At 42.9% G+C, this 9,697-nt stretch overlaps 1 long non-coding RNA gene across 1 annotated transcript in view; it reads right to left on the bottom strand.

The window, feature by feature from the left end:
- Positions 1–1,072: 1,072 nt before the first annotated feature.
- LOC109313490 overlaps positions 1,073–9,697 on the bottom strand; it is an 18,165-nt gene continuing 9,540 nt past the window's right edge. Inside the window, exon 2 of the long non-coding RNA XR_002102063.1 lies at positions 1,073–1,257. This is a non-coding gene — a long non-coding RNA (uncharacterized LOC109313490). The remainder of the gene's footprint in view (positions 1,258–9,697) is intronic.

Raw genomic sequence — 9,697 nt, 5'->3', positions numbered from 1 at the left:
CTCAGGGGGTGCCCATGCTCCCCCTACATGTTGCCTGTAGTTAGGAACAAAGCAGTCCTTCACGTGTACAGGTAGCTGAGTCTATTCTGGACAGTCATTTTATATCTCTGCTAATATAACATTTTCTCACCCATAATACCTTTATAGTTGACATTCATGGGCAGCAACAACCCTTTACCTGTAATGTCTGCATTGGGAATATTTTCTGTCCCAGGTATTCAGACTGCAGTCCCTATAAATATAAGAGCCACTTAAGGAGCAACATAGCACCAGGGCCCTAATATGTTGCTATTAATATGCATCAACTGTATGAATTTGAGTGGACAGAAAAGAGTACTTAACAAGAGCCTGATCCAAAGCCCATTAAGGTCATCACGGATCTTTGCATTGGTTTCAAAGGGCTTTGGGTCAGGCCCCAAAGCCATAGGACATAGTTGGAGAAGAAAAAGACCCGTGGATTACTTGTTGCTGAAAGGCAAAGCCAAGTACATTTAAATTAGAAATAAAACACAGGGTTTGGTATTTTTTACCAATTAAGGTGATTAACCACTGGAACAGAGTACCAATAGAAATGGTGGATTCTTCATCTCAGGATGTCTTCAGATGAAGATTGGGATGCCTTTCTAGATGTCATATTTTAATGGAACAAAGGTTTGTTGGGCAACGAGGGTTATTTGGTGAAAGTCTAGGGCCTATGCTATACAGGAAGTTAAAACAGAAAATCATTTCCAGCCTTTTAATCTCTGGGTTAGAGAATCCTCTAGTCTAATCCCTGGCCAGTACAGGATTTTTCCTTATGTGGCCCATACAAATGCTTTGTGTGGTCAAGTTTTAAAAATCCGTGGTTATGAGCAAACACTGCTTCCCATTGGAAGACGTCCTCTGTTTCATTCTCCATTCCACTGCTGGAAAAAAATTATTTTCCTCAGCTTTGTTTCTTAAGCCCTGTTCTAATTATACTACCATATTCTTATTTATGTAAATCTTCTTTGTACTTGGATTTTACCGTCTTCTAATATTTGTAGACCATCATGCCACCATTCATTGTTATTCAGTGAATTTACATTTAGACTTTTAATCTTCATAAATCAATCCTTCCAGCTTTCTGTAAACTTTCTTACAGAGTATTTTGGGAAGAACTTTGTAACAGAAATTGAGTGAATCTGGAGTGATGCTTAGGTTTCGTGCAGGTCCTCTACACAGGAATGAATTTCATTCTGGATCATCATTTCCTTTTGCAAAGGTAAAAACAGAGACCTAGAAAAGTGGAGTGATTGGCTTAAGGTCAAACAGCAGTTTGTGGCAGAACCAACAAATTTTGGATGATGCTTAGTACTATGACTTGCCTTAGCCACCTTCAGGCAGTATGGTTCAATCTAATGACCCAAAAACACAAGACATTTAAGGTGCAATTAAGGTGTTAATCATATAAATAGCCACATGTTAAAACCAACTTATGGTGTGATAAAATAACAAACGAGCCACAAAGATATTCCACATATAATGGATAGCATCTTTATCTTCTTTGTATTGTGCCTTAAATTGAACATGTGGCATGTCTGGGCTAAGTATCGGATCTGGCATGGGACAGCCCAGGGTCTGGGGCACAGTGTCATGAGCCTGATATCAGGGACCATCTCCCTGATTACAGATTCACTGTACCCTGGGCCTTTAAAAAGTGGGCATGCAGCTGGGAGCCTCTGCTGCACACCTGCTTTTTTAAGTTCCTGGGGGCACCCTTGCAAGCAGCAGCTGGGGAGATAGGAGCTCCCCATTCCCCAGCTGCAGGTACCATTTCAGTGTTGGGCACTGGTATTTAGGGACCTGGGAACTCCCTGTCCCCTAGCGTAGTGGTCTCCAAACTTTTTTGATCGCGTACCCCTATCAGTAAAAAATTTTTGAGCACGCACCCCCAGTATATGTATATTTATTTATTTATAAACTATATACATGTACTACTGTACTAATATATTATGTACATTATAAAACACACACAAAAACAGAAATTAAATCGTCATTGTTTTCACCTCATAACGTGGCTGACGAAGAGCTCGTACTAGGAGTAGGAGAAGTGTCAGCACTGCCATTTTCTTGTTGTTCACTTGTGCTTGCATTATTAGTATTATCTTCAATCCGTTGTTTCTTTGCAGGAATCTTTTTAAGCCACTTGTCCATTTTGTGAGAGTTAGTTTAGTTAAAACTAGATAATATAATCTGTAAATCCACTTAACCAGGCACACACAGACTGCAATACGTCGCAATACGGTGAAAGCAAACAAACGCTTCTTCCCTCAGGATACCTCACGTACCATATGTGACACGTGACTGTCCACATGACTTACCACACATGTCTGGCATGACAGGTTGCCCAGCTTTGGGGATGGGGCATGAAATTCCTCAAAACCCAGTTGTGCCATTGCTTTAACATCTGCCAGCAGCCTAAGTGAAACCTCACACTGCTGTTGTCATGCTGGTGACAGACACACTGCCCTGATGATTTTGAGAATGATTTCATTATGTTCCTAAAACACACCTGTGCATATACACTCACACTCGCATAAACTACAAACACCTGACTGGAAATTGCCCTGGTGTATCTGAAGGTAAAATTCAGCATAGTCTTTGGTTTTGGCACGCAGAGCAAGCTGTCTAACAGTAGCCAATGATGCTGATGGAAGATACTGCTGCCCTGCTGTTCTGGCTTATAATTAATTCATAAAGATACAAGTTATTTTTATTTCTCCTGCTTTTGGATCCATCTTTTTGCCTTCTTAAAACATCTTCTGGAACAGATGTAAGAAAGCGGTCATTGCCAAAGCCTTCAGTTCATGCCTTGTTACCAGTCTCCCATCACTAAATTGCTAGCAGTTGGGTGAGAAGTTGTTCTTTGCATGACAGCCACATTTCTTACTCTTGTCTGAATATAAACAAAAACAGAATAACATGACTAAGGCTTGTAGAGTCTGGTCCTGAACACTGGAGTCTACTGCCCTTATTGCAAAATACCAATTTTATTAGCAAGCTTACTGAATGTCACTAGTCACAAAAAGGGATAGGGGCTGCTTCGTGGAATGCAACTCTGATGCAACACATCAGATCAGTTTTGCTAGGATCACAACAGGAAAACTGACAAATCAAACCAACTATCAAATCAGATCTGGCCATGCACTGGCCTGACCCCAGGCACTGGATTCAGCTGCTGATTGACCATGTGCACTGGCTCCACTACAGACTGGTGGTGGCGACATCATCATGCAGAACTCCCCACAGGACTGGGAATTTGGCACCAGGGAAGCAGCAATTAATATTGCCACTGCTCCTCTACTGCTAAATTTCTGGACCTGAGGGAGCACGGCAGACCAGAAGACATGGCTCTGCAGGCTGGATTTTAGATGTCTCCATAACGTAATAAGTACAGAACTTCTAAAAGGCACATCTGCTTTATGGCCATTTGCAAGAACAACTCTTTGAATCTGACCCACAAGAACATAATGGAACTTAATGGACCTCCTGGATCCAGTCCTATATTTTGCTATCACAAGCAACCACATTCTGTGGTGGAAGCATGCCAGGAATAATAGATTTAATTGAGAAGTAGGGCTCTGACCTCTAGAGGTCATCTAGTTCAACTCCCTGCCAGAGGCAGGATCATCCCTATCCAAACCATTCTATACAATCCATAATCTAAATTCTTTGTAAAATTGGAGTCAACTCTGACATAACACAAGATATAACTCCCCAAACTGCCACAGGTAAAGCAGGGGACCATGTCCTGCTTCTATTAAAATGTTGTCCAACAGCTAAACTTAATATGTATATGCTCTTGAATAATATTAACTATTCTACTATCCTTAACATTTACTTATATTTGCATCTTCCTTAATAGATTACTAGGAATTTATTTTGTTTTATGTTACTCAGCAGTAAAACCCTGTTTTTAATTAAATTAGCCCTCACTGTGCAGTTCAGAAGAGAGGGCAGAAGAGAGCGTTACATTTTATGAGTCCATAGGGAACATTTAGTTTCTCATAGCATATGTTGCATATCCTTGTTATAAATATTTTCACCATCTGAAGACAATGGCATTTTGTTGAAACTCATAAGAAAAATTATTAGGCCACCTCTGTTATTGTTCAGTGCCACATGTGCCTTTTAAAATATACTAATGTCTCCTTAACATTCAGCCCTGTTATCAGTCCTATCAAAGCTGAGGATCTAGATCTATGTGGGTATGTTTACACATGGTCATTTAATGCAGATGAGCCCAATTTAAGCTGCATTAGGGACACATGTCTAAATGTGTGCAGCCTTAATGTGGCTTAAAAATGGAGATTTTAGGCTAATGTGAGCCTACATTGATACCTGCCCAAACTATGGATCAAATTTAAGTGGGATTAGTTAATGCAGATTAATGCATGTGTAGATGTGTTACTCCAGATTAATGCAGCTAATTTAGTCCTGGGTCTGCCCAGTCACTAGAGCCGAGCCCCAGTGCTCCTGGCTGGGCACTTCTCTTTCCCCAGGTCTGGGATGCTCACGATATAGTTTGCTACTTGCTAGCAGGTTTTTTATTGTTAATAGGTAAGGAAGGTGGTAGAGGGGCACTGTGTGTTGAGGGGGAAGGGATGAGGATGGATGTTGTGAGGGTAATAAAGTTTCTTTGTTTCAGTCATATGCATGTCTTGAGAGTGGTGCTGGGGATAGGAAGGGAGTAGGGGTGTATGGGCAGCAGGGCAGGTGGGCTGGAGCAGGAAGTACGGCAGGAGGGGGTTGGCCAGGGCCTCCTGTAGCTGGTGCCCTGGCCCCCGCTGGCAGGTGCATGGCTCTACTTGGGACCAGCAGAGCCAGCACCATGGTCAGCAGGAGCATGGGACACTGGTCATTGCTGGCAGGGGACAGGCTGGAGCAACGGGGTGCTGAGCATTATGGGCAGGAGCAGAGGCAGGGGTAACCCTGGTGCAGGGAGGCAAGGTGGGCAAGGAGGGAGCTATTGCATGCTGCTCCTGTGCTGAGCATGTGGCTCCTGGGCAAGGAAGGGGCTGGCCAGGGATCAGAGGAGAGTGGTGTGTTTCCAAGATGGCTGCCAAATAGCTTCAGGTTCTGGCAGCCATGTGTCCAGAGGCAGGAGCTTCTCCAGGTAGTCACAGGGGCACAGGGCAGGGCTGAAGTAGCCTAGGACTAAAGTTAATCCCAAATCCCATCATGTGTAGACACCTGCCAAAACCTGCTTAATCTGTATGCATTACATTTAAGCCCACTTAAATTCATGTGTAGATGATCCTACCTAAAAGGGGGATGTTTTTATTGTTGGTTTGCCTGCTCCTAGTAACGAGGTATTTAATGTGCCTTTGCCATGTGGCTTGATAAAGTCAGAGCTGCATCTAGCTGCCAGCAAAATGAGTGGCAAAATTCCACTGGACTTTACAGATGAATGACTAAGCTGTTGGAATGAAAGCTACTTGGGCAAGGGAAGCAGGACTGCATGTTCTTTTATGTTTTACATGGCTCTGCAGACACTGACAGTATCCCATGAACAAGAATGTTCCTTGCATTACATGTAACAATCAGAGGTGAATCCTGGCCTGAATTTTCCCAGAGCTCAAAAAGGTTTAAATGCAGTGTTTCAGTTTGGGCCCATAGTGATCACCAGTACCATGGGAAGGAACCTAGATTTCCATTATCTTTTAGCTATTGCTCTGTTTTTGATTCTGTGATAATTCATGTAAATTGGGGCCAGTCTGAGATCTCTTTTATTTCAAATGGTCATGCTTACCCAGAGACCACTGTTTTTTTAAGAGCAACCAGCCAGTGGTAACCATATCATGATGAGTTGGTTCCTAGAAATGCAAGCACCAGATGAGAACTCTTGGCCAGATGCTGTCAGTCTTATTCAGACATGGGGATAATACCATGCTTCCACACATTACTTCATATTTTGTATGAATCAGGGTTGCTGAATCTCACCCAGCCTTCCTAGAAACTTTAAAATCAAAAGACTGCATTTAAATCAGTGGTCCATTGAACATGTTCACTTCAGACACCTGATCGGAGAGTAATGATGAGGTGTGCCAAGTCCATTTCATATGTTCCTATTCACATTGCCCCTGTGAGTTCTTCATGTTGCTTCCTAGACTCATAAAAAAGTTCCAGTGAAACCTTTTTGTGAAAGGTGCAGTTTTCTGCAGTATGGGAGGTATTTTTCAAAAGCAAGGAAAATACAATAAAGTTAAAACGCTTAAATTAAAATTTAGGAATAGCATACAGTATGGCCCTGGAAAGCATTGATGTTCAGAATATTTTGATTGCCTTAAATGTTCTTTTACAATCCCAGAAAGTACCATGAGTTTCCAACCCTTCCTCTTTAAAGCAGGGGTGTCAAATTCATCCATCTCCCTGGCACAGATGAGGGATGCGGAGCCAATCTGTGGGCTGGATTAGGCCCACACGTTAGCTCTATGAGCTGTACCCAGACCGCAAGGATGCCACATGCAGTGCATGCCCTATACTGACTGCATGTGCTGCTTACAGTGTGCATGTCAGGTTCCAGCCATGCACACAATATGCAGCACATGATGGCCCTGACCCAGCATAGCATGCAGTGCATAGGACCAGTCCAAGGTGTGTGCTACATGCAGCATGGAGGGTGGGTCTGGCATGCAAGCTTCATGTGGCGTCCATGCTGGATCCACCCTACATGCTGGATATGGCATGCCGGGGTAGTGTACGGACTTGATATGGGCCAGCACCAGATCCGGCGTACTGTGTTGGTCAGACATGCCCCAAACTAGCCTTGCACATGGAGTTGGGGCCAGAGCATGCTGCACATGGCAGGCAGTACTGCAGGCCAGATGATACAGCTCCACAGACCAGATCCAGCTCACAGACCATAAGTTTGACACCTCTGTTTTAAAGGATCAAGAAGGTGAATCATAATACTTTTCTTACATTGTTTGATCTCTGAAAATATGATTTTAAAACACTGTGTAGCATCGTGTGTTAGAATGAAAATTTATATTTGGCAATTTTTATCACTGTGAGACTAGATCTGTGTGTCATACCAAGCACAGAATAGAATAGAAATATACATCAGGGGAAAACTTGTATAGGCAGTTTACTTTCAATCAGTTTTCATTGTTGGCATTAACAGCTTATATCAGCACTGTCTCCATGGGTCTTAAAACCCTGAGCCATGTAACTTTTTACACTAAGGTATTTTATTATTAAAGTGTTTTTAAAGAAAAAAAAGAGAGAAGTATTTTCATAGAAAACAAAAAACCCTGCTCTGATGAGAGGGAATTGCTGTAAAAATGTCTATCCTACTTATAACAGGATTGGTGACAATCTGTGTTTGAGAGATTACCTTAATATAAAACTGGTTCTTCTTATAAATTCAATAGGATCATCCTTACTGTAGTGGGGAAAATACAAGGGGAATAAAGACAGGAAATGTAATGTAATTTTGATTTGACTGTTTTTTGGTGTTGATGTCCACTGAAGACCAAGACAAGGTTACCACATTAATTTCTGTGTATGATCTATGGCAAACTTGAATCCAAGAATTCAGGAATGAACGTTGAACCCACTGTGCCAATGAAAGTTGAACCCATTCTGTTTGCTGTTCATAATACTTGTTTAGAGGCAGGCTGGAGCCTTGCAAACATGAACCAGAATCTCTACTCATCTGAGTCATTCGTTAGACAGATTTTAAAATGTTTATATGCCCCTGTAATTAAATCTGTAGTGAAAGGGGCATGTTTCAAAATAATAATTTCTTCACAGCTTAAAGTTATTGCCATGAGTTCTGTCTCTAACTGTGTTAGGTGGCAACACTTTCATTAGAAGCCATATTTTTAGAAGTTTTGCGTGTACAGGGCTGGCCTGTCCTATCCTGCAAAACCTGTGGTCGCAGGGGACCCCACAGCCAAGGGGCCCCCTGCATCCAGCCGCTTGCCCCCCGCCCGGGGTTCTGTAAATTCCCTTTAAGGATTAGAACTGAGAGGTTGGAGACAGTGGTTTTCTTGTGAGAAATGCACCCCCACAAGTAATTGGGTATTCCTGTCTTTGATAGATTTCCGGTGTGCGTTCATTCTGGTGCGCAGTTGTTGTTTGGTCTCTCCTACATATTTTCCATCAGGCTATTTGGTGCATTGGATGATATGTATTATATTTCTGGAGATGCAGCTGTAAGATGCAGGAGTGGTGATGGTTCTGTTGTGGGGTGTCGTAATTGTGGGGGTGGGGGTGATATGTTGGCAGGTTTTACATTTCTTCTCATGGCATGGTCTGGATCTGTTTGGTGGGTTTTGCTTCTGGTGATGAGGTTATTGAGGTTCAGCACTTGTTTAAGGGCTAAGACTGGTGGTTCTGGGAAGATCTCTTTGAGAACTGGTATTCTTCTAGAATGGACTGCAATTGTTTGAGGATTTTCCGTATAGGTTCCAGGAGGGGTAATATGTCATAACCAGTGGTGTGTGATTCATATCTTCTGTACTGCAGCAATACTACATTCATTCCCCCTCAACCTTTGACTCTTATTATTTGCATTTTCACCTTGCATGCATACTGGCCCCTGGCTTCTTTACTATTCATTCCACCCAGGAAGAGCACAGACCAACTGCAAATGCTTCCTCAGTCTGACAAAGGGTGTTTGTGCCCAAAAGCTTGCAAAACAGAATTTTTGCAACTATCTGAGTTGGTCTAATAAAAGATATCAGATTTACCCAAAGAACCTTGTCTGCCTATGTCCTTAGACCAACACAGCTACAACCTATACCCCTTATACATATCTGATGATTGTACAGAAATCTCCTTGTCCTCATCAATGCCTGAATTTCATTTAAGCTGCTTAGGCTATATTTTAGTTGTATTCATTCAGGATGTGAAGTTGTAGCCTGCCAGATTCTGTTCAGAGTCAAGCACACTGTATTGTATGATTTATCTGGATGGAGAAGAAAGAGCCAATGTGGCACTTGAATTGCAGATGGATACAAGATACTGACAGGTTTCAAAGTCTTGTGGCACTTGTCATTTTGCTTTTTTGAAACAGTACTATAATTAAACAATAACCACCAAGGACAGCAGTTCCTAGCATTTAGCAACAGGGCCTAATCCCAATAAAGTTAATGGCAAATTCCCTATTAACTTCAGCAAGGTCAGCTTCAACTTCAGTTACAGTGGACACTGCCATGTGAGACATTTACTGCGCAGTTAATTAGTTAACTGCGCAGTAAATGTCTCAGTGTCTATATGTGTGGCCCAGTTAGGCTGGAATAAACTAATTTACTCTGCAGCAGGATAGTACTTGTATTTACAAGCTCTGTCCTACTGCGGAGTAAAAAACTCCACAGCAGTGCACATGTAGACTAGGCCTGTGCGAAGTGGCTAGTATTCGCTTCGGATTCTGATTTGGGAGACAGATTTGATTTGGTGATTTGAATCAGTGTCCCGCCCGCCCCAGCTCCCAGCACTTTGCGGGGGAAAAAAAAAACCCTGACTCACTGGGTGCTGCCGGGTGCAGTCCCCACTGTTCCCCACTGCCTCACAATGCATAGGGGGCTCTGCACGAGCCCCTGACTCCCCCTGCTGTCTCAACCCCCCCATGGCTGCCCAGCAGGAGGCGATCCCCACTGACCCCTGCGCCATGTGGGGGGCTCTTGCATGAGCCCCCTGAGGCCACTGCAGGAACTTGTGAGTCCCA

Source organism: Crocodylus porosus, unplaced genomic scaffold, assembly GCF_001723895.1.
Source record: "Crocodylus porosus isolate Cpor-Errol unplaced genomic scaffold, CroPor_comp1, whole genome shotgun sequence".
Classification (NCBI taxonomy): domain Eukaryota; kingdom Metazoa; phylum Chordata; order Crocodylia; family Crocodylidae; genus Crocodylus; species Crocodylus porosus.
Note: the sequence above shows the minus strand (reverse complement) of the source record. Positions and strands in the feature narration are given on the sequence as shown.